Genomic DNA, 27,769 nt, shown 5'->3' on the forward strand with positions numbered 1-27,769 from the left:
TATAATACACTAGTGAGATGCCCCAGAGACTGAAAGAGTGCTGCTTTGGTCTCCATATTAGAAAAACAAGACAGAGTAGCACCAGAGAAAGTCCAGAGAGGAGCAATTAGGTTGATTCAGGACCATGGAGAATGATCAGTGAGAATGTTATTTGGGAATCATAGGAGAGCTATTACAAACCTTTAATTGAATGTTAGGTCATATATTGTCCTGATGTCTAAAGTGCAAGTTGTCCTTGATTTGTATATGCATTATCGAGATGTCCCATGGACAAAAGAGTGCAGATTTGGTTTCCATAGTAGAAAAATAAGATGAGAGTGGCACTAGAGAAAGACCTGATTAGAGCAGCTAGGCAGATTCAGGACCATGCAGAGCAAATGAGGAGGAAAGACTGGAGAAGCTGAGCCAAATGGAGAGGAAGGGATGACCTGAGTGAAGAGATTCAAATTATGAAGGGAATGAGTGCAGTTGATTAAAGATGGTACCTACTGAGGTTTCAAACCGGAATCCTTGCTCTGTATAACTCACTCACAAGGCCTGTCCTGGTGTACCGTGTGCAAGTTTGGCCTTCATATTACACAGAAAGGCAAAACAGCAGTGGGTGGAATGGTGGCGCAGTGGTAGCACTGCTGCCTCGCATTTAGGAGACCCGGGTTCGCTTCCATGGTCCACCCTGCGTGGAGTTTGCATGTTCTCCCCGTGTCTGCGTGGGTTTCCTCCCACAGTCCAAAGACATGCAGGGTAGGTGCATTGGAGATCCTAAATTGTCCCTAGTGTGTGGGTGTGTTTGTGTGTGTCCTGCGGTGGGTTGGCACCCTGCCCGGGATTGGTTCCTGCCTTGTGCCCTGTGTTGTCTGGGATTGGCTCCAGCAGACCCCTGTACCCCTGTGTTTGGATTCAGCAGGTTGGAAAATGGATGGATGGATGGCAAAACAGCAGTAGAAAACGTCCAGAGAAGAGCAAATTGAATGATTCAGGACCATGGATAGCAACAGTAAAAGTTATGAAGTAGGAAACGAGACTGATGTTGTAGATGCATGTGAATAAGGAGACTGTTAGGATGTTAGGTTATATAGCGTCCAATAATGTCAGACGAGGTCATTCTTAATTTGTATCACACACTAGTGAGGCCTTACCTGGACTGAAAAAAAGAAAAAGAAAAGACAAAATAGCACTGGAGAAAGTCCAGAGAGGATCAATTAGAATGATTCAGGGTCATGGAGAGCAATCAGTGAGCTAGTCATTGGGGAAGCCTAAGAAAGCTATTCCAGAAGTTTAATGGGATGTTAAGTTATATAGTGCCCTTGTGTGTAGAGTACAAGTTATGTGTGAGTTATATAATGTACTAGTAAGATGTCCTGTAGATCTCAGAATGCTGTTTTGGTCTCCATATTAGAAAAATTAAGACATAGCAGCACCAGAGAAAGTCCAGAGTAGAGCAGCTTGGCTGATTCAGGACTTCAGGACCATGGAGGTCAACCACTGAAGGAGATTAACTTTGTTTTTTTTGATTATGTTAATATGCTGGGTGGCTAATGAACACCCCGCCAAAGGATTGTGTTTAGGTGTCTCATTGCTTCAGGTGCATCAAGTCAAACCTCCATTGACAAACACTGGATCATATGGAAGAGCTCAGTGACTTTAAACGTGGCACTGTCATAGCCATGGCCACAAGTCAGTATGTCAACTTTCTTCTCTTCTTCAATCAATCCATTAGGCAACATAGGCAACCACCAAGGATGCCATCACCCTGTAGGGTGCTAATGAATGAAATCATAAGGGACACACACACACTCTGGTCACTGATGATCACTGTTAATGTAAGTCAAGGGACACATGCACTGGACAGCAAGGAAGGCATCTAGGACTCCATATGGACTGGCACCCTCTACTACGTCTGCTCCTGGTGTAACTGTAATGCTATTATTGTGAAGTGAAAACATAGCAGAGAAACAGCAGCTTAACCACAAAGTGGTAGACCATGTAAACGCACTGAGCGGGGTCCCTGAGTGCCGAAGCACAAAATGATTTCTTGTCCTCACTCACAACAGAATGCTCTGTTTCTTTACTGGTCAGCTTTCTCCAGGGCAAAGTATCTTTGGCACATTTCTCATGATTATTTCTTCTTCTTCTTCTTCTTCAGCACTTCAATTGGACCATCTGGTTGTAGGTGCTACTGCAGATTTTTTCCTTCAAAGTTACTCCTGCTGGGGCAGCTGTTATTCAGTCAGTGCCTGTCGTTAGAAAGATGAATGCATGACTTTCATATACTGTAGGTGTCTCTTGGTGATCGTGCACTCGCTTTCCTTAGCCAGGTTTGGACTTGTGGCCTTGTCATCCAAATCCTGTACAAAGAGTTCTTCCAGCCCTCCAGTCCTAAAACAGACCGCAGAGTAAAAGGAATCCCTCCGGCCTTTGTTGTGGCCACACCCAGTAGACTGTGGGGTCCTGCAGAACTTATGGCCAAGATTGAGAGCAGTGAGCCTAATGAAGAGAAACCCCTTTTTGGGTTGTGCCGTGGTCTACAATGAAAGGAACTGAGTGTTACCTTTGGTTTTTTGGGTTCACATAAGTCTACTCTTTATGGATGATTTATGGAGCAAAGTTATGTCATCACAATTCCCAATTGTTGAGTTGTAGCTCTTTATCTTTTTGTGTATGCTTATTTATATGGTGCTTCGAGGAACCATCTCTGGGTTTTCACTCCGCTTGGGATCATTTATTCAGATGAGATGCAGGAGCTTCATTGCAAAGAGAGGCCTGGCCAAGAAGAAGCTGACATTAAGAGGATCTGGCAGCGGCTTTTTAAGCCAAGGACTCGTGGTTAAGGCAAAGCAAAATCAGTAATGCCAGCCCAAGCTTCACTTCATTGGCACTAAGGGTGTGGAGAACAACTGAAAGCGCCATTGTTGGGTGCGCCTCCTACTGGCTCTCACATTTACTACGTGTCATGAAATACAGGGCTTGTGGTGCTCTGCTGGGAAAACTGTTTTTTGTTTTGGTTTCCTCATAGTGTTCTGTTTTAATTTCAGTTTGGTTAATTTTATTTATACACCTTGCACGGGGGAAAGGCGCTATATACATAAAATATATTATATATTTATTTATTTAAGTAAAATGAGACAGGTCTTTTCTCTGTTAAACATCTGTTTCAATTTATTATAATAAAATGCAATCTAAAAAAATATATACTTTAATTCCACTTTTTATGATCACTGCCCCCCTCTCTATCTATCTATCTATTATATAGTGCCTTTAATCTATCTATCTATCTATCTATCTATCTATCTATCTATCTATCTATCTATCTATCTATCTATCTATCTATCTATCTTGGAACCATTTAGCATTTTTGACCAACTTAACCAGGTGATTTATGATGAACTGAGTGGTCTCCTCTCATTTGTCAAATTCCCTATGTTTTAATGTTCACAGTGTTGGTGAAGTGTGCCATCTGTTGGAATGAAAAGCACAATTCATTTTTATTAGTACACATGACAAACCTCTGATACCGTTTTGTGTTATTGTCAAACTTAACCAGCTTATTACAATTCTCATCCGGGTTACTTATGTATGGTAGACTGAATGGTCTCCTCTTGTTCCTCAAATTTCTTATGTTCAAGGTGACGGCTGTGTGTGCCATCTGTTGGAATAAAAAACAGAATTTATCTTATCAGTACACACAACAAATGCCTTGGAATCATTTGGTATTATTTTCAAACTTAACCAGCTTGTTAATATTCTTATCCAGATCATTTATGTATGATGGACTGAGGGGTTTCCTGTTGTTTGTCAGATTTCTTAAGTTCTAATGTTCTATAGTGCCAGCTGAATGCTCCATCTGTTGGAATAAAACATATAACTCCTTTTATTAATACATAAGGCAATAGTCTAGGAATGGTTTCCTATTATTTTCAGATGTAACCAGCTCTTTGTCATTCTTGTCCAGATTATTTATCTATGGTGGTCTGAATGGTTCCCTGTTGTTTGTCGAATTTCTTATGTTCATAGTGTCAGCTGTATGTACCATCTGTTAGAATGAAAAACAAAATTAATTTTATTAGTACACAGGTCAAACATCTGCAACTGTTCAGTGTTATTGCCCAATTTAACCAGCTTGTTATACAGATTACTTATATATGCTAGACTGAATGGTCTCTCATCTTGTATTCATAGTGTTTGCTGTGTGTGCCATCTGTTGGAATGAAAATTTCCATTCATTTCTTTAGTGCATAAGGCAATAGTCTTAGAATCATTTACTGTTATTGTCAATCTTAACCAGCTCTTAATATTCCTATCCAGATAATTTCTATATGATGGACTGAATGGTCTCCTCTTGTTTGTGAAATACCTTATGTTCATAGTTTCAGCTGTATGTGCCATCTGTTGGAATGAAAAGCAGCATTCATTTTATCAGTACTCACAGCCAATATCTTGGAAACATGTAGTGTTATTGTCAGCCTTAACCAGCTTGTCAACATTCTTGTCCAGATTATGTATGTATGGTAGACTGAATGGTTTTACATTGTTTGTTTGTCAAATTTCTCATGTTCTTAGTGTCGACTGTATGCACCGTCTGTTGGAATTAAAAATGAAATTAATTTTATTAGTACACCGCAAATATCTTGGAATCATTTAGCACTATAATCAAACTTAATCAGCTTGTTAATATTCTTATCCAGAATATTTATCTATGGTGGACTGAATGGTTCCTTGTTGTTTGTCGAATTTCTTATGTTCAGAGTGTTGGCGGTATGTACCATCTGTTAGAATGAAAAACACAATTGATTTTATTAGTACACAGGTCAAACATCTACAACTGTTAAGTGTTTTGTCAAATGTAACCAGCTTGTTAAAATTCTTATCCAGATTACTCATGTATGGTAGACTGAATGGTCTCTCCGCTTGTATTCATAGTGTCAGCTGTGTGTGCCATCTGTTGGAATGAAAATTTCCATCCATTCTTTAGTGCATAAGGCAATAGTCTTGGAATTGTTTACTATGTCGCACACGCATGTTTAGGGGACAACCAAAGGACCTGAATAAATGCAGTTCCACGCCGGACCAGGGGGTGGCGAAGTGCGCTAACTCTCTCCCTTAATTCCTTGCAGACCATTCTCGGGAAATCCCACCCTGTTTTGGGGTAGCCAGTGATGTCACTTCTGTTTTCAGTCTTGATGACATCACTTCCCCTGTGAGGGTTTAAGTACCTCCATCTTAAAGAAGATACTCGTTTCTGTTTTGGACTCAGTTGTATGAACAAGTCTTTGTCTTTTGACAGATTTTGCAGCCGGGTGGCTGCCCCAAACCTTCCTGATGTCTCTTGGCTATTTTTGTGACAACTAATATTTTCAGACTTAACCAGCTCTTTAATTTTCTTATCCAGATAATTTCTATATGATGGACTGAATTGTCTCCTCTTGTTTGTGAAATATCTTCTGTTCATAGTATCAGCTGTATGTGCCATCTGTTGGAATGAAAAACCCCATTCATTTTACCAGTACTCACAGCCATTTAGGGTTATCAAACTTAACAAGCTTGTCCAGATTATTTATGTATGGTAGACTGAATGGTTTCACGTTGTTTGTCAAATTTCTCATGTTTTTAGTGTCGGCCGTATGCACCATCTGTTGGAATAAAAAATGAAATTCATTTTATTAGTACACCACAGATATCTTGGAGTTGTTTAGTATTATGATCAAACTTAACCAGCTTGTTAATATTCTTATCCAGATTATTTATCTATGGTGGACTAAATGGTTCCTGCTTGTTTGTCGGATTTCTTATGTTCTCATGCCAGCCGTGCCCACTGCCAGCCTCGACTTCACCTCAGCCGCACAGTCAGCACCCTTTGTCACTCAGAACTGTATTACAGATATAGCAGCCTATCCAAGTGACACTGCCTTTCTGTCACTATGCTGTGTGTGTGTCAATGGACTGGCATCTCTTCCAGGTTTAGTTGGCAGATGCCACAGTAACAAAAAGTGGGTGTAGAGAAAAGATGGCTAGGATTTGAATATCAGGAAAGAAACCGTTCATTGAAGTGGCGTCTCCAGTGTTACTGAATGAAACGTTAATCAGCCACCCGATCGTGACGCCGGAAGTGAACGTCATGCACTACAAAAACACAAAGGGGTGAAATGCCCACGCCAAGAAGCAGCTCTGTTACCCGCTCATTTACCGGCCATGTGGCATGGGGTGTGGACCTCCTGTACTTCCCCCGAATTCTGAAGTCCACGTCTTTTCTGGGATGGGAAACTCTGTCACCTGAGATTACATTAACAGTAAAGAAGACCATTCAGAAACATCAGCGCATACTTCTCAAACGCCCGAGTGCCCATCACAAATCACTGGCAGCTTTTCTAAGAGGAATCTCCTGCCAGCTTATCCTGCGAGTGAAATCGATGGCTCCCGTTACTCCAGGGAATCCAGTGTCATAAAGCATCATCTTAATTTATGAGAGCTGCGTCTTATGGAGATATTGGTTTACCAAACCTTAATAATGTGGTGGTGACTTGGGGTGGGGGGTGACAGGTAACCGAGATTGCCAATTGATTGAAAAGCCCCTTAAGGCACACTAATGACACTGTCCAGCAGTTGCTTTGCTCCTGCACTGTCACATTTGGAAACGCTTATCCATTGAAATGTTAAATTGTCGGGAATACCACACGCTGTCTCTGCGCCCACGGCTTGTCAGTCTCACACCGAAACTGCGCCTGCCATCACTCCTACGGTTTAATCATTTCATGATGGACTGGTTTCCTTGAAAATTCATTTTTACCTTAACTTGACGATCCAACACATAACGTCTGCCAGGCCACTAGTGGGGTGGCCCAGTGAACGTGACACTGGACTGTGCCCTGGAGGGTGTCCAGTTCAACTCTCTCCTCCAGTTCACAGTGTGACCTTAAACAAATCAATATAAAGAAACTAAGGGGAAGTAGGTTGAGAAGGTGTTCACTTCTGAAAGGCGCTAAATAAAATAAAAATTTACTGTAACGTTACGAAACCAGTGCAGTGTTGTCAGGGGAGCTGGAGCCAAAGCTAGCGGCACTGGCCTCCTGTAATATAAAGTGTAGCCCTCTAGTGGCCGAGGCAGTGAATTATAGCAATTAGCAGCATTAAGTGTGTCTTATCTTTAAGTGGTGTGCCCCCTAGTGGCATTAAGTTTTAAACTACTGAGTCAATGAGAGATGCTAAATGTGCTTGCGACTTTGGCAATGTGGCCCTCTAGTGGCAAAGGCAATAAATAACATACACAATGAGCCAAAAAAGAGAAGTGAGATATGAAGATATGAAAGGCACTATATAAGAGATAGATAGATAGATAGATGTGAAAGGCACTATATAAGTGATAGATAGATGTGAAAGGCACTATATGATAGATAGATGTGAAAGGCACTATATGAGTGATAGATAGATAGATATGAAAGGCACTATATGATAGATGTGAAAGGCACTATATGAAAGATAGATAGATGTGAAAGGCACTATATAAGTGATAGATAGATATGAAAGGCAGTATATGATAGATAAATGTGAAAGGCACTATATAAGTGATAGATAGATATGAAAGGCACTATATGATAGATAAATGTGAAAGGCACTATATAAGTGATAGATAGATATAAAAGTCACTATATAAGAGATAGATAGATGTGAAAGGCACTATATAAGTGATAGATAGATAGATAGAGGTGAAAGGCACTATATGATAGATAGATAGATAGATGTGAAAGGCACTATATAAGTGATAGATAGATAGATAGATGTGAAAGGCACTATATGATAGATAGATAAATGTGAAAGGCACTATATAAGTGATAGATAGATATGAAAGGCACTATATGATAGATAGATAAATGTGAAAGGCACTATATAAGTGATAGATAGATAGATAGATAGATGTGAAAGGCACTATATGATAGATAGATATGAAAGTCACTATATAAGAGATAGATAGATATATAGTGCCTTTCACATCTATCTATCTAAGTGATAGATAGATAGATAGATGTGAAAGGCACTATATAAGAGATAGATAGATAGATAGATGTGAAAGGCACTATATAAGTGATAGATAGATGTGAAAGGCACTATATGATTGATAGATAGATATGAAAGGCACTATATAACTGATGTGAAAGGCGCTATATAATAAATAATTGTGCTTTATAATAGATCGATAGATAAATGAGATATTGTATAATAGATAGATAGATAGATGACATATTTATTATATAATAGATAGTACTTTATTTGTGAGCAAGAAGACAGAACTTTTGAAATCAAGTAGTTTCACCCACTGATGATGGCACCAGAGACTGGTGAGGTGCTGCATGCTAATCAGGCTCAGTTATAATTTCGTGGTGTCTGTGCGCCTGATTATAAGGAGTTCAAATTAGCTCTGGCGCCCCCTGGTGCTAATGGTGAAGACGGCACTATAGAATAATTTTAATGTCACAGGGCATTGCATTTCTGTCATCATTTTTTGTGTGGGGTGGCTTGGCATACTGGAGGTAAAGTTTGTGAGATGCCATCATCTTGGAGTTTTCTGATTCTCTGCTCTGTGTAGGCGTTCGTGCCTATCCATGCAGACACCTGTGTGTGTGTGTTGCTTCATGAGAGCGCCTACACATAACTGAAGACCTTTTACCTCTGAGGTTGCGCTGCCTGCAGTTACGAAGGCCACTTCTCAATGGCGCGGCTCCCACGATGTTCGTCCTTTTTTTTCTTCTCGTTTTTCATTCTTGACTTAAGAGTTTGCTTTGTGCTTCAGATGTGAGGAGACGTGTTCTAAAGCCGCGCTGCGCTGAATTCATCAAAGAGCCTTTTTGACTTTCATCTTCCGTCTCGTCGGCCAAAACCGCGAAGCTGCCTGCGTTTTCATAAAGCGCGAGCGCTGACCGTGAACAAGCGGCTGATTCCCCCTTTATGTCTGCCGGCCATTTATCAGTTGGGTGATTTGTGGGGGGCTATGGAGATTAGGTAGAGAGGCCAAGAGGTTTGGGGGGTGGGGGGGTTGGGGGGGGGGGGGGGGGGGGGGGGGGTTAAGAGGAAGTAGAACCACTGAACCAGAAAGGAAAAATCCATGGTGGGTGCACAGGGGGAAGCTTGATGAGAGCTCCGCAATGACCCCTCGGCGTGAAGCCTGTTGATTTTCTTTATCTCTCGCTCAAGGTGCTCTTGCATTACAAGCGTAGATCTTCATTATTGGAGAGATTCGGTAGATTCGAGCAAAGGCATGCGGACTGAGAAAAGAAGAAGACAAAGCCAGGAGCGGCCGTTTGGCATCAAGATAAATGAAGTGCGCCTGCGATTTGAATGCCGGACCTTTTTATTTGGTGCTCACGTTGGACCACAATCTTGTAACGTGTCACTCAACGGCCGGACCACCAGCTGCTCATTTGTCTCGATGTCAGCCTCCTCCGGCGTTGTGCTTTGTCTGTTTTTAGAGTCATCGCGCTGCGGATGTTCTGGCCGCCCCTCTTAAACAGTTAAACAATGAAGAAAAGGCTTTCAGTCTGCAGAAACGAGAGCGGATCGGCGGGGGACGGACTCTGTGGTGCTCACACAACAAAGGTGGGCACAAACTCGACAGTCCAGCCCTGGCAAGTGGGCAGGGTGAACACACGTGGCTGGTCCTTTACACTGACTGTGCCACCCTGAACAAGTCAAACCGTGTACATGAGTGCGTGTGTGTGCGTATAAATGAGTGGAGCGGTACACAGGGTGCGCTATATATGTGAACAAGCCCCCGCAGTCACCTCAAGCAGTCCTTTACCAGTCAGCAAAGTCTGCAAGGCAGGAATCTCACGCGTATTCAGTACACGTGTGTAACATCTGACAGCAACCCCTCTGTTTGCTACACTAGCTGTGCTACCCGTCCATTGAGATCAAAGTAATCAATGGTGAACGCAGTGTTAACATGTGCAGTGCACCACCTGTTGGAATGTATTTTGTAATACACAAAATAATAAAATGGATGAAGGGCGGCACGGTGGCACAGTGGTAGTGCTGCTGCCTCGCAGTTAGGAGACCTGGGTTCGCTTCCCGGGTCCTTCCTGCGTGGAGTTTGCATGTTCTCCCCGTGTCTGGCTGGGTTTCCTCCCACAGTCCAAAGACATGCAGGTTAGGTGGATTGGCGATTCTAAATTGGCCCTAGTGTGTGCTTGGTGTGTTTGTGTGTGTCCTGCGGTGGGTTGGCACCCTGCCCGGGATTGGTTCCTGCCTTGTGCCCTGTGTTGGCTGGGATTGGCTCTAGCAGACCCCCGTGACCCTGTGTTCGGATTCCGCGGGTTGGAAAATGGATGGATGGATGGATAAAATGCATGGCATTTAGTGATGCGTGTAGCAATGCATTTTATTTCTACAAATGTTTGTGGTACACCATCCGTTGGAATGACAAATGTACTGCATATGCCATTTGGGTATAGGTAGTGTGAATATTTGGGATGTGTCATCTTTTGTGTGCAATGCATAGGTCTTTGCTATATGCCAGCTTGAATAGGATTTTGAAAAAGCATTGTTTATGTGTGTGAGGACCATCTGTTAGAATGACAAATCCAATGCCCTAGCCCTCTGTTATATGTTTTTTGGTATAAAATTCAAAAAGGCTGTGTTAATGTTTGTAAGGCACCATCTGTTGGAATTTCAGGTGTTTGTGATGCACCATGTGTGTGAATGGCAAATACAATATGCATATGTCTCTGTTAAATTCCATTTGGTATGGGATTCAAAAAGACAGTGTTAATATTTGTAATGTACCATCTGTTGGAATGATGAATACAATGCAAATGTCTCAGTTATAGGTTTTGAAAAAGCAGTGTTAATGTTTGTTGTGCGCCATCTGTTGGAATGGAATATGCAATGTATATGTCTCTGTTAAATTCCATTTGGTATGGGATTCAAAAAGACTGTTAGTTTTTGGAATGTACCATCTGTTGGAATGGTGAATTCTATGCATATATTTCTGTAATGTGCCATTTCAGATAGATTTGGAAAAGCAGCAGATTCATTAAAGCAGTGATAATTATTTTGATGTGCCATCTGTTAGAATAACAAATGCAATACATTGTATCACTACAAATGTTTGTGATGCGCCATCTGTTGAAATGGAAAATGGAATGCATATGTCTATGTTAAATTCCATTTAGTATGAGATTCAAAAAGGCAGTGTTAGTGTCTGTAATATACCATCTGTTGGAAATCAAAATGCAATTCATATATTTCTGTAATGTGGCATTTGAAATAGTATTCGAAAGCGGTGGATTCATAGAAGCAGTGATAATTGTTGTGATGTGCCATCTGTTGAAATGGAAAATGCTATGCATATTTTTCTGTAATTTGCAATCTGTTATGGGATTCATAAAAGCAGTGTTAATGCTTGTGATTCACCATCTGTTGGAATGACAAATCCAAGGCATATGTCTCTGTTATTTGCCATTTGGTATGGTATTCAAGAAGGCTATGTTTGTGAATGCTTGTGATGCACCATCTGTTGGATAAATGCAATGCATATACCATTTGGTATGGAATTTGAAAAGGCAGTGTTAATATTTGTGACATGCCATCTGTTGGAATGAGAAATGCAATGCAAATGTCTCTGTTATGTGTCATTTAATATGGTATTTGAAAAGGCAGTGGTGATATCTTTGTTATATGCAATGGAGTTAAAAAAAAGCAGTTTTAATTCTTGTGATGCACCATTTGTTAGTATGACGAATTTATTTCATGTGTCTCTGCTATTTGCCATTTGATATGGGATTCAAAAAGGCATTGTTAATGTTTTATAGGCACCATCCATTAGAATTTTATTTATTTGTGATGTGCTAGGTGTTGAAATGACAGATGCAATGCATATGTCTCCTTTAAATTCAATTTGGTGTGAGACTCGAAAAGACAGTGTTAATATTTGTATTGTACCAACTGTTGGAATGACAGATGCAATGCAAATGTCTCTGTTGTATGCAATTTGGCATGCAACTTGAAAAAGCAGTGTTATTATTTGTAATGCACCATCTGTTGGAATGACAAATGCAAGGCATATATCTCTTATGTGCCTTTTGGTATAGTATTTTAAAATGCGGTGTTAATGTTTGTGATGCACCATCTGTTGGAATGTAAAATGTAATGCATTTTATTACTACAAATGTTACTGATGCACTATATTTTGGAATGAGAAATGTGATGCATATGTTTCTGCAATGTGCCACTTGGTAAGGAATTCATAAAAGTAGTGGCTGTTTAGAACTTCAGCTAGGAGTGAGTCGGTGTGTCATTAGGGTTCATTCAGCGTGACTCTAGTTTGTCCTGGAATAGGGACAGACACCTACTGGTAACCTGAACTTCCATGAGACGTGACTCCTGCGTGTTTAACAACAGAATGAACTGTCTAATCTAAAATATGTGAATGATTGCAAATATCAACTCATTAAAATATCCGATGTTAGACCAGGGAAGATACAAAGATACTGAGAATAAAGAGACTCCCATCACAAACATACACATTCAGACGCCAAAAAAACAGCAGCATGTGTGTCAACGATTGGGACGGTGCTCTGTATTGAAAGACACTATATATGGAATTCAATAAGCTAGCATTTTGAAGTGTCAGCTGTGACAACAAGGGACATTTATAAAACACACGTGAAAATGGTAAGTGATTCCCACCACACATTAAGTTGCTCCACTACATCGGGACATCCCAGAGTGAAGGGTGTAAGATGACCTACAGAAGTAGACTGGGGACCAACAGGCCCACGTCTGGGCCACAATGGACCCTTACAGGTGATGGGATGTCTAGGAATTGGGACTCCCGTCCTCGTGGTGAGTTACCAAAGTGGAAAACTCAAAGGTGCACAGTGAAACGTTCAGGAGCTACAAATCCGGCTAACATCTAAACTCTGTGGCGGCCGTCTACTGTGACAGTGTGAAGGCTCCACACATGACGTGGGACGAGATGTCCATATGTGTTACGTAACGCTCTTGGCACGCTGTGTTTAGAGGAATGACTCACACATCTTTTGTAGGTCTCTAGCTGAGGAGGCGGCATAATATCCAGTTGAATCACAACCTATAATCACGTCGTCCATAGAAATGCACTCAATGTATGTGATTTGGGCTTTAATGCATTCTTTGTTGGATTAAGCTGTTTTGATTATTATTACAAGAAAAATAATGCAATAATAATTATTTAGCTTTACGGTGGCACCTCAACAACGGAAAACTTGAAGCTTATGAAAGCAACTAAAGCAGGTGGCCCTGATTTCACTTCCACAAATGCAAAGTGCAGGTCACCGTCAGTCACCTGAGGTCCTCATCTGTGCCAGCCAGCCAGTGCAGAACTCTGGGAGTTTAGGGAGGTGCAAAGAGGTGGAGATGCCAACCACCAGCGGGTCACGCTATGGAAGAAGCAGAGAAGGTGGCATGAAGCTGGACTGCACTTGATCTTCGGGGGCTCGGCTCAGTCGTGGATTGATTGGCACGGGCTGTGTGGGTACTGTGAGCGGCAGGCCCTTCACCCCAATAAGCTGCTGTGTGAGGGCGCCCCCTGGAGGAAGGAGAGTCATATTGCAGTTTAGAGTGGTCAGTCCTGCTGGTCCTCCGCTCACCGCCCACAGGCTGCGTGTTCTCTTTATGTTGACCTGACTCTATCTATCTATCTATCTATCTATCTATCTATCTATCTATCTATCTATCTATCTATCTATCTATCTATTATATAGTGCCTTTCACATCTATCTATCTATCTATCTATCTATCTATCTATCTATCTATCTATCTATCTATCTATCTATCTATCATATAGTGCCTTTCACATCTATCTATCTATCTATCTATCTATCTATCTATCTATCTATCTATCTATCTATCTATCTATCTATCTATCTATCTATCTATCAGATAGTGCCTTTCACATCTATCTATCTATCAGATAGTGCCTTTCACATCTATCTATCTATCTATCTATCTATCTATCTATCTATCTATCTATCTATCTATCTATCTATCTATCTATCTATCTATCTATCTATCTATCAGATAGTGCCTTTCACATCTATCTATCTATCTATCTATCTATCTATCTATCTATCTATCTATCTATCTATCTATCTATCTATCTATCTATCTATCTATCTATCATATAGTGCCTTTCACATCTATCTATCTATCTATCTATCTATCTATCTATCTATCTATCTATCTATCTATCTATCTATCTATCTATCTATCTATCTATCTATCTATCTATCTATCAGATAGTGCCTTTCACATCTATCTATCTATCTATGAAGAGAACCTTTAAAAAGTCAGGGGTTCAAAACCAATACATCAAAGAGTTAAAATTGAGAATTATAAATCAAAAACAACAGCAAGCTGCTTATGAATTAGTGAATAAATCTTAAATAACACTGGACCAACATAATTAGGTGGACCCGCCTCCGTTGGCTCCACACACTGGTGACAGAACATATAACGCAGAAAACAATGACGGAGCATCTTAATAATAATAATTGAGCCTTGACGGTGTAGCCAGGTGGCAGTAATGACAGGGCACAATAATGGAGAACAGTTGTGACACCAGCTGGATGGTCCCATTTAATCCTGGTCTCTAACTTAAATAAGTGCCTTTCTGGTGGGATTATACTACCCTCTAGGGGTAAAACAAAAGAAACTCAATAGGCTGTTATGCCATCCCAAAATAGGTTCCTTCACGGGACCTCTACTTTGGTGGTCTGCTCAGCTTGTAAAAGACGTCTCCTTCCAGGTGGCGGGGCTTCTTATATCATGTGGGCCAGAAGGGGCAGGGCCAAGTGCCCTCACTGGGTGATTTCTTGGAGTTGTTGGAAGAAAAGGAGAGGAATCGGTTAGTGACAGCACCCCCCTCCTGCCCCAGTGGGTTATCACATACCTCAAGTGAACTGGCCAGGAGATCCTTGAATGCACATGCGTGACAACAGTAATAAGTAAATAATGCAAATAACGGACAGAAATAACACAAACCAAAACACAATGTACAAAATAATATTTCTAAAAACAATAAAAAGTTACATAAACTCAAAACATCGGGGAAATGACCACAGGGTCTTATGCTTGAATCATAGCCAGTGATGAGTAAAGCAATCAGAGCAGAATCGATGGCCTTGGGACACCTGTGACACCTGACAAGGGGACCTCCAGTCACCAATGTGATGATTTTACAAAAGAGCGCAGCGTTGTCATCACCTTGTAATGAATGGCTGTCGAGCTGACGGCTTACATTTGTTTATGGGAAGCCTTTTAATTGGCGTTCTGTGAGATTCTCTGCTGTTGTTGTTATTTTTGAACACCAATATAAAGGATTCATTTTCTTCTCATAATTTTTTTGGTTAAAATATAATTACTTAACAAGGTTGTACCTTGCTTAATGGCTCAATCCAAATGATTATTCATCTTCTGCTCATTATCCTTAATGCACTCGTATTCTGTCTTTCAGAACGTAAAATGTGCTTCTCACTTGGATGCTAATGCTCTGGAGTGATATTCTTGTAGTGATAGTGAAAGCAACAAGAACAAGACATCTTTTTAGCAAAGCGGTGCTTAACACAGAGGACTGGAATTGATAAAGAAAAAATCATTGGCTCACGTGAGAGCAAACAGAGCAGAGTAAGATCCATGAAATGCCAGTTTGGCTGGCACGTTTACACATGAACTTGGATCCACCTGTCCGTCCATTTAACACCTTTAAGTCGGTCACTAGTGAGACATCAGCTGGAGTGCTGAGTGAAGTTGTGCTGTCCATATTACAAAACCAAAAGTCAACAGCGGCTCTAGAGAAAGTCCAGAGAAGAGCAACAGGGAGGATTCAGGACCATGGACAGTGAATGATGAGACGGCCATTAAGAAGGCTGTTTGGAAGATAGATAGATAGATAGATATGAAAGGCACTATATAATGATAGATAGATAGATAGAGACTTTATTAATCTCAAGGGGAAATTCACAAACTCCAGCAGCAGCATACTGATAATAACAATATTAAATTAAAGAGTGATAACAATGCAGGTGTAACAGACAATAACTTTGTATAATTTTAACGTTTACCCACCCTCCCCCCCCCAGTGGAACTGAAGAGTCACATAGTGATGGGGAGGAACGATCTCCTCAGTCTGTCAGTGGAGCAGGACGGTGACAGCAGTCTGTCGTTGAAGCTGCTCCTCTGTCTGGAGATGATCCTGTTCAGTGGATGCTGTGGATTCTCCATGATTGACAGGAGTCTGCTCAGCGCCTGTTGCTTTGCCACAGATGTCAAACTGTCCAGCTCCATGCCTATAATACAGCCTGCCTTCCTCACCAGTTTGTCCAGGTGTGAGGCGTCCCTCTTCTTTATGCTGCCTCCCCAGCACACCACCGTGTAGAAGAGGGCACTCGCCACAACCATCTGATAGAACATCTGCAGCATCTTATTGCAGATGTTGAAGGACGCCAGCCTTCTAAGGAAGTATAGTCGTCTCTGTCCTCTCTTGCACAGAGCATCAGTATTGGCAGTCCAGTCCAATTTATCATCCAGCTGCACTCCCAGGTATTTATAGGTCTGCACCATCTGCACACAGTCACCTCTGATGATCACGAGGTCCATGAGGGGTCTGGGCCTCCTAAAATCCACCACCAGCTCTTTGGTTTTGCTGGTGTTCAGGTGTAGGTGGTTTGAGTCGCACCATTTAACAAAGTCCTTGATTAGGTCCCTATACTCCTCCTCCTGCCCACTCCTGATGCAGCCCACGATAGCAGTGTCGTCAGCGAACTTTTGCACGTGGCAGGACTCTGAGTTGTATTGGAAGTCCGATGTATATAGGCTGAACAGGACCGGAGGAAGTACAGTCCACTGCGGCGCTCCTGTGCTGCTGACCACAATGTCAGAACTGCAGTTCCTGAGATGCACATACTGAGGTCTGTCTGTAAGATAGTCCACGATCCATGACACCAGGTATGAATTTACTCCCATCTCTGCCAGCTTGGCCCTAAGGAGCAGCGGTTCGATGGTGTTGAAGGCGCTAGAGAAGTCCAGAAACATAATTCTTACAGCACCACTGCCTCTGTCCAAGTGGGAGAAGGATCGGTGCAGCATATAGATGATGGCATCCTCCGCTCCCATCTTCTCCTGGTATGTGAACTGCAGAGGGTCGAGGGCGTGGCGGACCTGTGGCCTCAGGTGGTGAAGCAGCAGTCTCTCCATGGTCTTCATCACATGTGACGTCAGGGCGACAGGCTGGAAGTCATTCAGCTCACTAGGACGTGATACCTTTGGGACTGAGGTGATGCAAGATGTTTTCCAAAGCCTCAGATCTCTCCCCTGTTCCAGGTTCAGGTTGAAGATGTGCTGTAGAGGACTCCCCAGCTCCAACACACAGGCCTTCAGCAGTCGTGGCGATACTCCATCTGGACCCACTGCTTTGCTGGCACAAAGTCTCCTCAGCTCTCTGCTCAGCTGCGCTGCTGTAATTGTGGGTTGGGGGAAACTCTCTCCTTTGCTGGTATCAGCAGAAGGATGGATGGAGGGTGCAGTACTCCAAGGTCAGAGTGAGAGTGGGTTAGGGTGGTCAAACCTGTTAAAGAAATTGTTCATCTGGTTTGCTCTCTCACGTCTCTCTCGATGGTGGCACCCTTCTTCGAGCTGCAGCCAGTGATGATCTTCATCTCATCCCAAACTTTCTTCATGCTGTTACTCTGCAACTTCTGCTCCAGCTTTCTCCTGTACTGCTCCTTCGCCGCCCTGAGCTGGACTCGGAGTTCCTTCTGCACGCGCTTGAGCTCATGCTGATCACCGCCTTTAAAAGCCCTTTTCTTCTGGTTCAAAAGGCCCTTGATGTCACTTGTAATCCATGGCCTGTTGTTAGCATAGCAGCGTACAGTTCTTACTGGAACTATAGAAGTTGATGTAGTTAGTAGTAGTAGTCAGTTTGGTTATATAGTGTCCTGATGTGTGGAGTACAAGACAAAGGATTTTAGGCTTATGGTAAATAACACAATTGTTAAGCTTCATCCGGAAAACCTGGTGTGTGTTTTTGTTGTCCAGGCTACAAATCAGACATAGCAGTACTAGACAAACTCCAGTGAGGAGCATCTAAACTGATTCTATACCATGAAGAGCAAACACTGATGGAGCCAGTAGGAATGATATTAGGATGACAGGATATGTGGATTGTAAGTTAAAGGAGGTTAGGCTTATAGTAAATAACCCGTCTAGGCTACAAAGAAAGTACAGCAGGGCTACAGAAAGTCCAACAAGGAGTGTCTTTACTAATTCAGCACCATGGAGAGCAAACAATGCGGAAGCCATTAGGAGAAACTAAGAAAGCCTCTAAGAAAGCTATTAGGATGTCAGGCTTTATAGTGCCTTGATGTACACAACACAAATGAAAGGAGATCACACTTGAGTTGTGTAACACACTGGTGAGGTTTCAGCTGGGGTACTGTGTGCAGTTTTAGTCATCCATCCAGATGACTACAGGGTCATGGGGGTCTGCTGGAGCCAATCCCAGCCAACATAGGGCACAAGGCAGGGAGCAAATCCCGGGCAGGGCGCCAGCCAACCATAGGGCACACACACACACACACACCCACACACTAGGGACAATTTAGATTCACCAATGCGCCTAACCTGCATGTCTTTGGACTGTGGGAGGAAACCCACACAGACACGGGGAGAACATGCAAACTCCACGCAGGGAGGACCAGGGAAGCGAACCCAAATGGGTCTCCTAACTGCGAGGCAGTAGCGCTACCCACTGTGCCACCATGCGGCCCCAGTTTTTGTCACCATGTTACAATTCAGCACTAGAAAATGTCCAGAAGAGAGCATCTGGACAGATTCAGGACCATGGAGAGTAATTTGTGTAAAAGCCATTAATAGGACTAACAGGATGTTAGGTTTTATAGCACCCCGATATGTAAAGTATATGTCTAAGTAGGTTAGGCTTAAGATAAATAACACAACAGTTAAGTCGCACCTGAAGATCTGTGTATGTGGTTTTGGTCTCCAGGCTACAAAGAAGAAACTAAGAAAGTCAATTCTAAAGCTAATAGATTGTCTGTCTATATAGTGCCTTGATGTGTACAATACAAGTCAATGGAGATCACACTTGAGTTGTATAACACACTGATGAGGTCTCACCTGGGGTTCTGTGTGCAGTTTTAGTCTCCATGTTACAAAAACGAGAAATCAGCACTAGAAAATGTCCTGAAGAGAGCAGCCAGGCAGTTTCAGGACCATGGAGAGCAATTTGTGTAAAAGCTATTAAGAGGGCTAACAGAATGTTAAGTTACATAGCACCCTGATGTGTAAAGTAGTCTAAGCAGGTTAGGCTGAAGATAAATAACACAATAGTTAATCTCATCTGGACAACTGTGTGTGTTTTTGGTCTTCAGGCCACAAAGAAGATATAACAGCACTAGAGAAAGTCCAGCAAGAAGCGTCTATACTAATAAAGGACCATGGAGAACAACCAGTGTGGAAGCCATTAGGAGAAACTATGAAAGCTTGTAAGAAAGCTAATTGGATGTCAGGTTTTATAGTGCCTTGATGTACACAATACAAATGAAAGGAGATCACACTTGAGTTGTATAACACACTGGTGAGGTTTCAGCTGGGGTACTGGGTGCAGTTTTAGTCATCCATCCGGATGACTAAAGGGTCATGGGGGTCTGCTGGAGCTAATCCCAGCCAACACAGGGCACAAGGCAAGGAACAAATCCCGGGTAGGGCGCCAGCCCACCACAGGGCGCACACACACACACACACACACACCCACCCACACCCACACACTAGGGACAATTTAGAATCACCAATGCACCTAACCTGCATGTCTTTGGACTGTGGGAGGAAACCCACGCAGACATGAGGAGAACATGCAAACTCCACGCAGGGAAGACCCGGGAAGCAAACCCAGGTCTCCTAACTGCGAGGCAGCAGCGCTACCCACTGTGCCACCGTGCCGCCCCAGTTTTAGTCACCAAGTTACAATTCAGCACTAGAAAATATCCAGAAGAGAGCATCTGGACAGATTCAGGACCATGGAGAGCAATTTGTGTAAAAGCCATTAAGAGGGCTAACAGAATGTTAGATTTTATAGCACCCTGATGTGTTGAGCACAAGTCCAAGTAGATTAGGCTTAAGATTACCAACACAATAGTTAAGTCTCACTGCGTGTGGTTTTGGTCTCCAAGCTACAAAGAAGATATAGCAGTACTAGAGAAAGTCCAACATGGAGCAGCTATGCTAATTCAGTACCATGGAGAGCAAACAGTGTGGAAGCCATTAGGAGAAGCAAAGAAAGCCAGTAAGAAGCTAATAGGACATCAGGGTATTTAGTGTCTCATTGTGTACAATACAAATTAAAGGAGATCACACTTGAATTGTATAACACATTGGTGAGATCTCACTCAGTGTCACAATCTGACCTCCAAACTCACTCTCTGAGTCAGTAGTTTGCAGTTCAATACCTCAGCCACTAGAGGGCTAATGAGAAAACACGTCATGTGCTCCTCTTTGCCTTTAAAATTTAGGGCTTTTTTGCTACTGGGTGGGCGCACACAGCAAAAGGAGAAGACACACTTAGTGGTGCTCATTGAGTCAGTAATTTATAATTAATTTTTGTAGCCACTAGGGGGCTGCAATTCCAGGTAGGAAGACAGCCTTAGGTGACCACAGTGCTACTTAACCCGACACCTTAAGTAGTTTAGTAGTTTATAACTCAATACTTTAACCACTAGGGGGCCACACCTTGACACAGTGTTAAGTGTTGGTTATCATCATCGGTTTATAATTCAATGGCTTATCCACTAGGGGGCACACTGTGAAATGAGAAGACATACTTATTTGTTTCTAGGGTCCTTATTGTCCTTTGTGCTGAGTCAGTGGAATTCTTACCTGCCTGTGCTAATCTATGGACTACATGCCACCATGATTACAGAGTGGCACAGCGTTTACCTCAAATCTTCTGTCTTTATTGACCTGACACACATCTTCAACATGGCAGTGTAAAGCGGACAGAAACCCAGGGAGAACATGACAACTCCACACCAGGCCAGGGGACAAAATTCAACTCCAGGAGTTGAGGTGCCCAGCTCTCTACCACCCAGTCTGGTTTGTGAGAATCAACACATGCCAGTTGGTTTGAATGGAGTACGAGACCCTCGCCAGTGAGAGGAGGGCCAGACAAAATGAATTGCAATGACCGGCCATTGTGGGACTGGACTCAGACTGCTGTTGGACCTCAGGCCAAGTTGGTTCCGTTGGCACCCGATTGGCACTAATGCATTTTGTTATTTTACTCCCTGGAGGATTTGGGTGTTTTTAATTACGTGGCATGCCAAGTGAGACGTGTTTCTAAATTTATAAACTTGCAGATTCACTGGCAAGAGGAAGCTGTTAATTTATCCGATATGAGACTCTCGCTGTGTGCTGGAAAAAGAAAACGAGAAAAGAGAAAAAGAAAAAAAAAAGAAGATGATTCATTGAAGAGCCGGCGGGCGAAGTACGAGGAGACGCCACCAGCACCACAACCAGCTTCTTTACCTCCTGCTCCTCCGACATTATCACAGAGGAGCCACTTGAATGAAGGGAGCGGTGACCCCAAAGTACTGCCCTGTGGACATAAGCCCCTCATCTTGGCGTTACCCTGAGTCTCTTTGTGACAGCTCAATTGTAATAATGATACATTTTAATTATATAGTGCCTTTCACATATTCCATAACAGTGATGTGCAGCTTGGCTTGACACTATAATACAAAGTCCTACAGATATCCCAGTGGTGCACTCGTGCAGAGTCGTATCGGGTGGGTGGTGTGATTGACTCCGTGGCCTGATGGGACCGTGACAGTTCAAGGCACGAAACAGGGGGCCACAGAAACTACCGCCGGCTCAATTACTGAAAACGAGGCTCGAACCCGCAGTTTAGAGTTCAAGACTTTAACCAGCAGGCCACTGCAACTACTGTTATGCATATTTAAAAATAAAATAACAGATTGTTTCCTGCCTTGCGCCCTGTGTTGGCTGGGATTGGCTCCAGCAGACCCCCATGACCCTGTGTTTGGATTCAGCAGGTTGGAAAATGGATGGATGGATGGATAAAATAACAGAGGCTTGAACCTGCATCCTTGTGGTTTATAGTCCAAGACTTTAACCGGCAAGGCACAACAAACTCTTTTACGCATTGTGAATAAAAGAGATGAACGCAGAAAAAGGTTTGGGGGAGCCACACCCCCCCCTCATAAAATTATTACAGACTGGAGTCCAAAACAGAAATAATTCACTGTTATCAAGATAGTAGGGGGCGGGGCAAGTGACATCACTTGTGGGGGCGGGATCGAAAGTAACATAATCCGGCACGGCACAGGAAGTGACAAAACACGAACCCAGGACCGGAAGTGATGTCATTGGCTCCCTGTATCTGGAAGTGATGTTGCGAGGCAAAGGCTTGAACCCGAGTCTTAATGGTTTAAAGTGCACACCTTTAACTGTTCTTGCATCATTAACTTTTGACTTTATGGTTTACCGTCCAGGACTTTAGCTGGTAGGCCACAGTAACTAATATTTCATTTATTACTGGGGAGGGAAGAAAAACAAAACAAAACAGCAGGCGAGCCCTGATCCTGTACCATTGTGGTTGACAGTCCAAGACTTAAACCAGTAGGGCACAATAAAACGACAAGTGAGGCTCAAACCCGGGACTTGATGGTTTAGAGTCCAAGAGTTAACGCCTAACTCACAGAAACTACTGAGCTTGAACCCGGATTCTGATGGTTTACAGTCCAATAGGCCACAATGACTTCTGTTATCCATATCACTGGACTCAATGGGAGAGGCTTGAACCCACATCCTGATGGTTTGCAGTCCACTCCTTTAACTGTTCTTGCATATTTTAATTTTTGACTTTATGGTTTACTGGCCAGGACTTTAGCAGGTAGGCAACAGTAACTAATATTTTGTGATTGGAAGGGGGTATCCACAGTCACTGGTCTTAATTGTGAGGCATTGTCCTCCATGGCCAGTGTTAACTGTGTGGAGCTGTCCACCTTCATTGATGCCAAATGTCAGAGGCACCATGAATGGTGCCAACTGTAAAGAGCTGCTGATTGTGAGTAGTTATGTATCTTCTGTGGTGCTGATGGTAAACTGGAATTGGTTGTGAAGTGCTGTCCACCACGACTGGCGTTATCAATGAGGAGCTGTCCACCCTGACTGATGCTGACCCTCGCTGATTGTGAGTGACGATCTGTCTTGACTGGTGCTGATTGAAAGGAGATGTCCACTGTGATTGCTCCTGATTGTGAGGTGCTGTCCACAATGGCTGGTGCTGATTGTAAAGAACTGTCCACCCAGACTGATCCCCACAGTAAGAAACCATCCACCATGAATGGCTGGTCTCATTGAAAGGTGTAGTCTAGTGTGACTGGTCTCAATTGTGAGATGATCTCCACCATGACTTACCATGACTGGTGCTGACAATAAGAAACTGTTCACTGTGACTGCTGCTGAATGTGAGTGGCTATCTGTCTTGAATGGTGCTGATTGAAAAGAATTGTCCACCATGACTGTTGCACTCCAAGGGTGTGGAATGACCCAGTGTATCCATGGACTGGTGCCGACTATAAAGAGCTATCTGTTGTGACCAGTCCTGAGTGTGAGGAGGTGTCTGAAATAACTGGCTTGTTGACTGTGTGGAGTTGTCCACCACGACTGGTGCTGAATGTGATTGGCTATCTGTCTTGACTGGTGCTTATGGAAAGGAGATGTCCACTGTGACCGGTCCTGATTGTGAGGTGCTGTCCACCACAACTGTGGCTGACTCAAAGTTGACTGTAAGGAACTGATCATCACGCTGATTGAGAGTAGCTATCTGGCTTGTGTTGAGCTGGGTATAAGGAATTGTCCACTGTGATTTGTCCTAATTGTGAGATGCTGTCCACAATGGCTGCTGCTGATTGTAAAGAACTGTCCACCCCGACTGATCCCCACAGTAAGAAGCTATTCACCATGAATGGCTAGTGTCATTGAAAGGTGTAGTCTAGTGTGACTGGTCTCAATCTCCACCTTGACTTACCATGACCAGTGCTGACAATAAGAAACTGTCCACGGTGACTGCTGCTGAATGTGAGTGGCTCTCTGTCTTGACTGGTACAGATTGGAAGGAGGTATCCACAGTCACTGGTCTCTATTGTGAGGCGCTGTCCTCCACGACCAGTGTTAATTGTGTGGAGCTGTCCACCTTCATTGATGCCACCTGTCTGAAGCACCATGAATGGTGCCAACTGTAAAGAGTGGATGGTAAACTGGGACTGGTGGTGGGGTGCTGTCCACCCTGACTGATGCTGAGCCTCGCTGATTGTGAGTGACTGTCTGTCTTGACTGGTGCTGATTGAAAGGAGATGTCCACTGTGATTGGTCCTGATTGTGAGTTGCTGTCCACCATGACTGGTGCAGACTAAGGAACTGTCCACCCCGACTAATGCCCACTCTCAGAAGCTATCCACCATGAATGGCTGGTCTCATTGAAAGGTGCAGGCTAGTGTGACTGGTCTCAACTGTGAGGTGATTTCCACCTTGACTTACTATAACTGGTGCTGACAATAATGTCCACTGTGACTTGTCCTGACTGTGAGTAGCCATGCATCTTGTGTTGTGCTGTCTTTAAAGAGTTGTCCATTGTGACTGGTCCCGGCTGTAAACATTTGTCCACAATGACTGTTATGGGGTGTAAGGAACTGATCACTGTGCCTGCCACCGATTGAGAGTAGTTATCTGTCTGAATATAAGGAATTGTCCGCTGTGATTAGTCCTAATTGGGAGGTGCTGTCCACCGTGACTGCTGCAGACTGTAAGGAACTGTCCACCCCGTGACTGCTGCTGATTGTGAATAGCCATCTGTCTTGACTGGTGCTGATTAAAAGGAATTGTCCACCACGACTGCTACACTTGGATGGTGTGGAATGACCCCATGTATCCATGGACTGGTGCAGACTATAAAGAGCTACCTGTTGTGACCAGTCCTGATTACGAGAAGGCGTCCAGAATAACTGGTTTGTTGATTGTGAGGAACTGTCCACCACGGCTGGTGCTGACTGTAAGAAGCTAACCACAAAAAACGGTGCTGACTGTAAAGTGCTGTCCATGGTGATTGGTGCTGATGGTGAGGTGCTGTCCGCCATGACCAGTGTTAACTGTGTGGAGCTGTCCACCTTCATTGATGCCAAATAACTTCTCACAATCAGCAGCTCTTTACAAGTCTTTATCTGTCTTCTGTGGTGCTGATGGTAAACTGGGACTGGTTGTGAGGTGCTGTCCACCGTGACTGATGCTGACCACTGCTGATTGTGAATAACCATCTGTCTTGACTGGTGCTGATTGAAAGGAATTGTCCACCATGACTGCTACACTCGGATGGTGTGGAATGACACAGTGTATCCAAGGACTGATGCAGACTATAAAGATCTACCTGCTATGACCAGTCCTGATTGCATGTGTCCAAAATAACTGGTTGTTGATTGTGAGGAAGTGATGCCCACTGTAAGAAGCTATCCACTATGAATGGCTGATCTCATTGAAAGGTGCACTCTCAATTGTGAGGTGATCTCCACCTTGACTTACCATGAATGGTGCTGACAATAAAAAACCATCCACTGTGACTGGTGCTGATTGTGAACATTTGTCCACAGTTATTGTTTCAGGGTGTATGGAACTGCCCACTGTGACTGGCGTAATTGTGAGAAGCTTTCTGTCTTGACTGGTACTGATTGAAAAGAGTTGTCCACTCTGGCAAGTCCTAATTGTAACCTGCTGTCCACCTCGACTGATGCCAACTACAAGAAGTGTTGACCGTGATTTACCAGAACTGGTGGAGCTGTCCACTGTGAGTGGTGCTGATTTTGAGTACAGCAGTTATCTGTTGTAACGAGTACTGAATGTGAGGAGCTGTCCACTGTGACTGGTGCTGAATGTCCATATTGTATGTGGTGCTATTAGACGCTGTGGAGCCACACTGCAAATTTTTTATATTGTTTGGGGGGAGGGGGCTTAATTTGCAATAACAAAATGCCCTCGATAGGTAAAAAGACAGTTTACAAGCTTAGTCAAATATATATCTATATATATTTAAATTTTTTGTGAAAGTTCTTCTTTCAAGAGTATTAATGATCATTTGCAGCATTTTGAAGGAAGCACATGAAAAGCCATGTGGGGCTGAGCTAATCTGAATCTCTACAAGGATATTTCAGACGTGAAAGCAAAACATCAAAAGAGATGAAGACGTTTAGTTAAGCACAAGAGAGTGGAGGCAAGGACGGCTGCAGTACAAGGCAATTGATCACAGGAGACACGTCCGCTGGCAGGAGACGTGAAAGGCAATTAATTCAAATTTACTTAAAGTCCGGCGAGGTGAGAGGTTTTGAATCCTGTAAGTCCAGCCAGCTGAGATGGCAGTGAGTTGTGCTTCAGCTGAGCAGCGGGCTTCATTGCTCAGTTATGGGAAAATCAATGGTGTGCCATGCAGTTTATGGCATTTTCTGATTGCTAAGAGGGTGGCCTTCAAACACAGAGGGCAGCAGTTCAAATTCTACTGTGTATATCTCTACAGGTCTCATTTGTTTGCTGCACTGCTCACATTTTTAAACTGTAAGTGTGAAATCTCTTTGCTGTGTTGTTTACCCTGAAAGGTGCCACATCACAATAAAAGATAGTTTGAAATGACAGCATGAAAGGTAAGAGGGACACAGGTGGCTATTCTCATGAATGCTCAAGATATATTTTTACACTTCTGACATCGTCCTTGTTCCTATAAAGTGTGTGTGTGTGGTGTGGGGGGTTGTAAGGGGAGGGCAATCATAACGCAGTGTTTTACAGCCCAACTCAAGGGACCTGAACTGAAGTAAATATAATTCAGTATATTTATTATTTTTATGTGTGGAAAAAATGAATCATAGTAGGTGAAGAAGGTCTCATCAGAAATCATTGGAGACAGCTAAATTGTTGAGTTTGTGGAATTCATAAAACGCTTTACCATTAGAAGGCCTTCACTGATAAAGCTGGGTTGGTAGAAAATGGGCCCTGATGGAGATTCACTCAGAGACGCACATAATGGAAGTCTTATGCTTGTTGATTTAGTGTCCACCCCATTAATCCACATGAAATACCAAATTCTGCTACTGAAACAAATTTCAATTATTTTATTTGGCTCAAGCTTTTCTTTTGTAATGTTATGGTGTGAGTGCTGACAGGTGAAGTCATTTGCTCAGGGTCACACTGGAAGCTGGTGTTTAAACTGCAGCACTTGGGGATTTAATGCATCAGCCACTAGGGGGCCACAATGCCTTTACTAAGGTATTAAATGTGGAAAAACCACAGAGGAGAACAAACCATTGAGCTTAAAATAACCAAGAGCAGCACGGCCACTAGGGGGCGACACTGAATCTGCAATGAAAGGCGCAGGCTAAAGGTGCAGCATTTGTTAGACTCTTTGCCATGAGTTATGTTTGGTGTTCTTGTTTTCTAAATCAATAAAAAAAAATATATATTTATGGTTATAAATAATGTACATATCAATTGATATGAGTTAGTAAAGTGACTAAGTGATGAATAAGGACCTTCTTCTCATTGCCAAATTGTATTTCAGTCAGGGCTTTTCCAGGGCAGACCCGAAATTTAATTTATGTATTAATTTCACAATCTGCTGATAACTGGGAGCTCCTGAACAGTGAAAATCGTATCGGATTGATGAAAGCAAACTAAGCAG

The 27,769-nt window shown here is 43.0% G+C and overlaps 1 protein-coding gene across 4 annotated transcripts in view; it reads left to right on the forward strand.

The window, feature by feature from the left end:
- Positions 1 to 27,769, forward strand: part of stxbp5l (syntaxin binding protein 5L) — a 553,303-nt gene that overhangs the window by 178,804 nt on the left and 346,730 nt on the right. The window lies entirely within an intron of this gene.

This window comes from Erpetoichthys calabaricus, chromosome 4 (genome assembly GCF_900747795.2).
Source record: "Erpetoichthys calabaricus chromosome 4, fErpCal1.3, whole genome shotgun sequence".
NCBI lineage: Eukaryota > Metazoa > Chordata > Cladistia > Polypteriformes > Polypteridae > Erpetoichthys > Erpetoichthys calabaricus.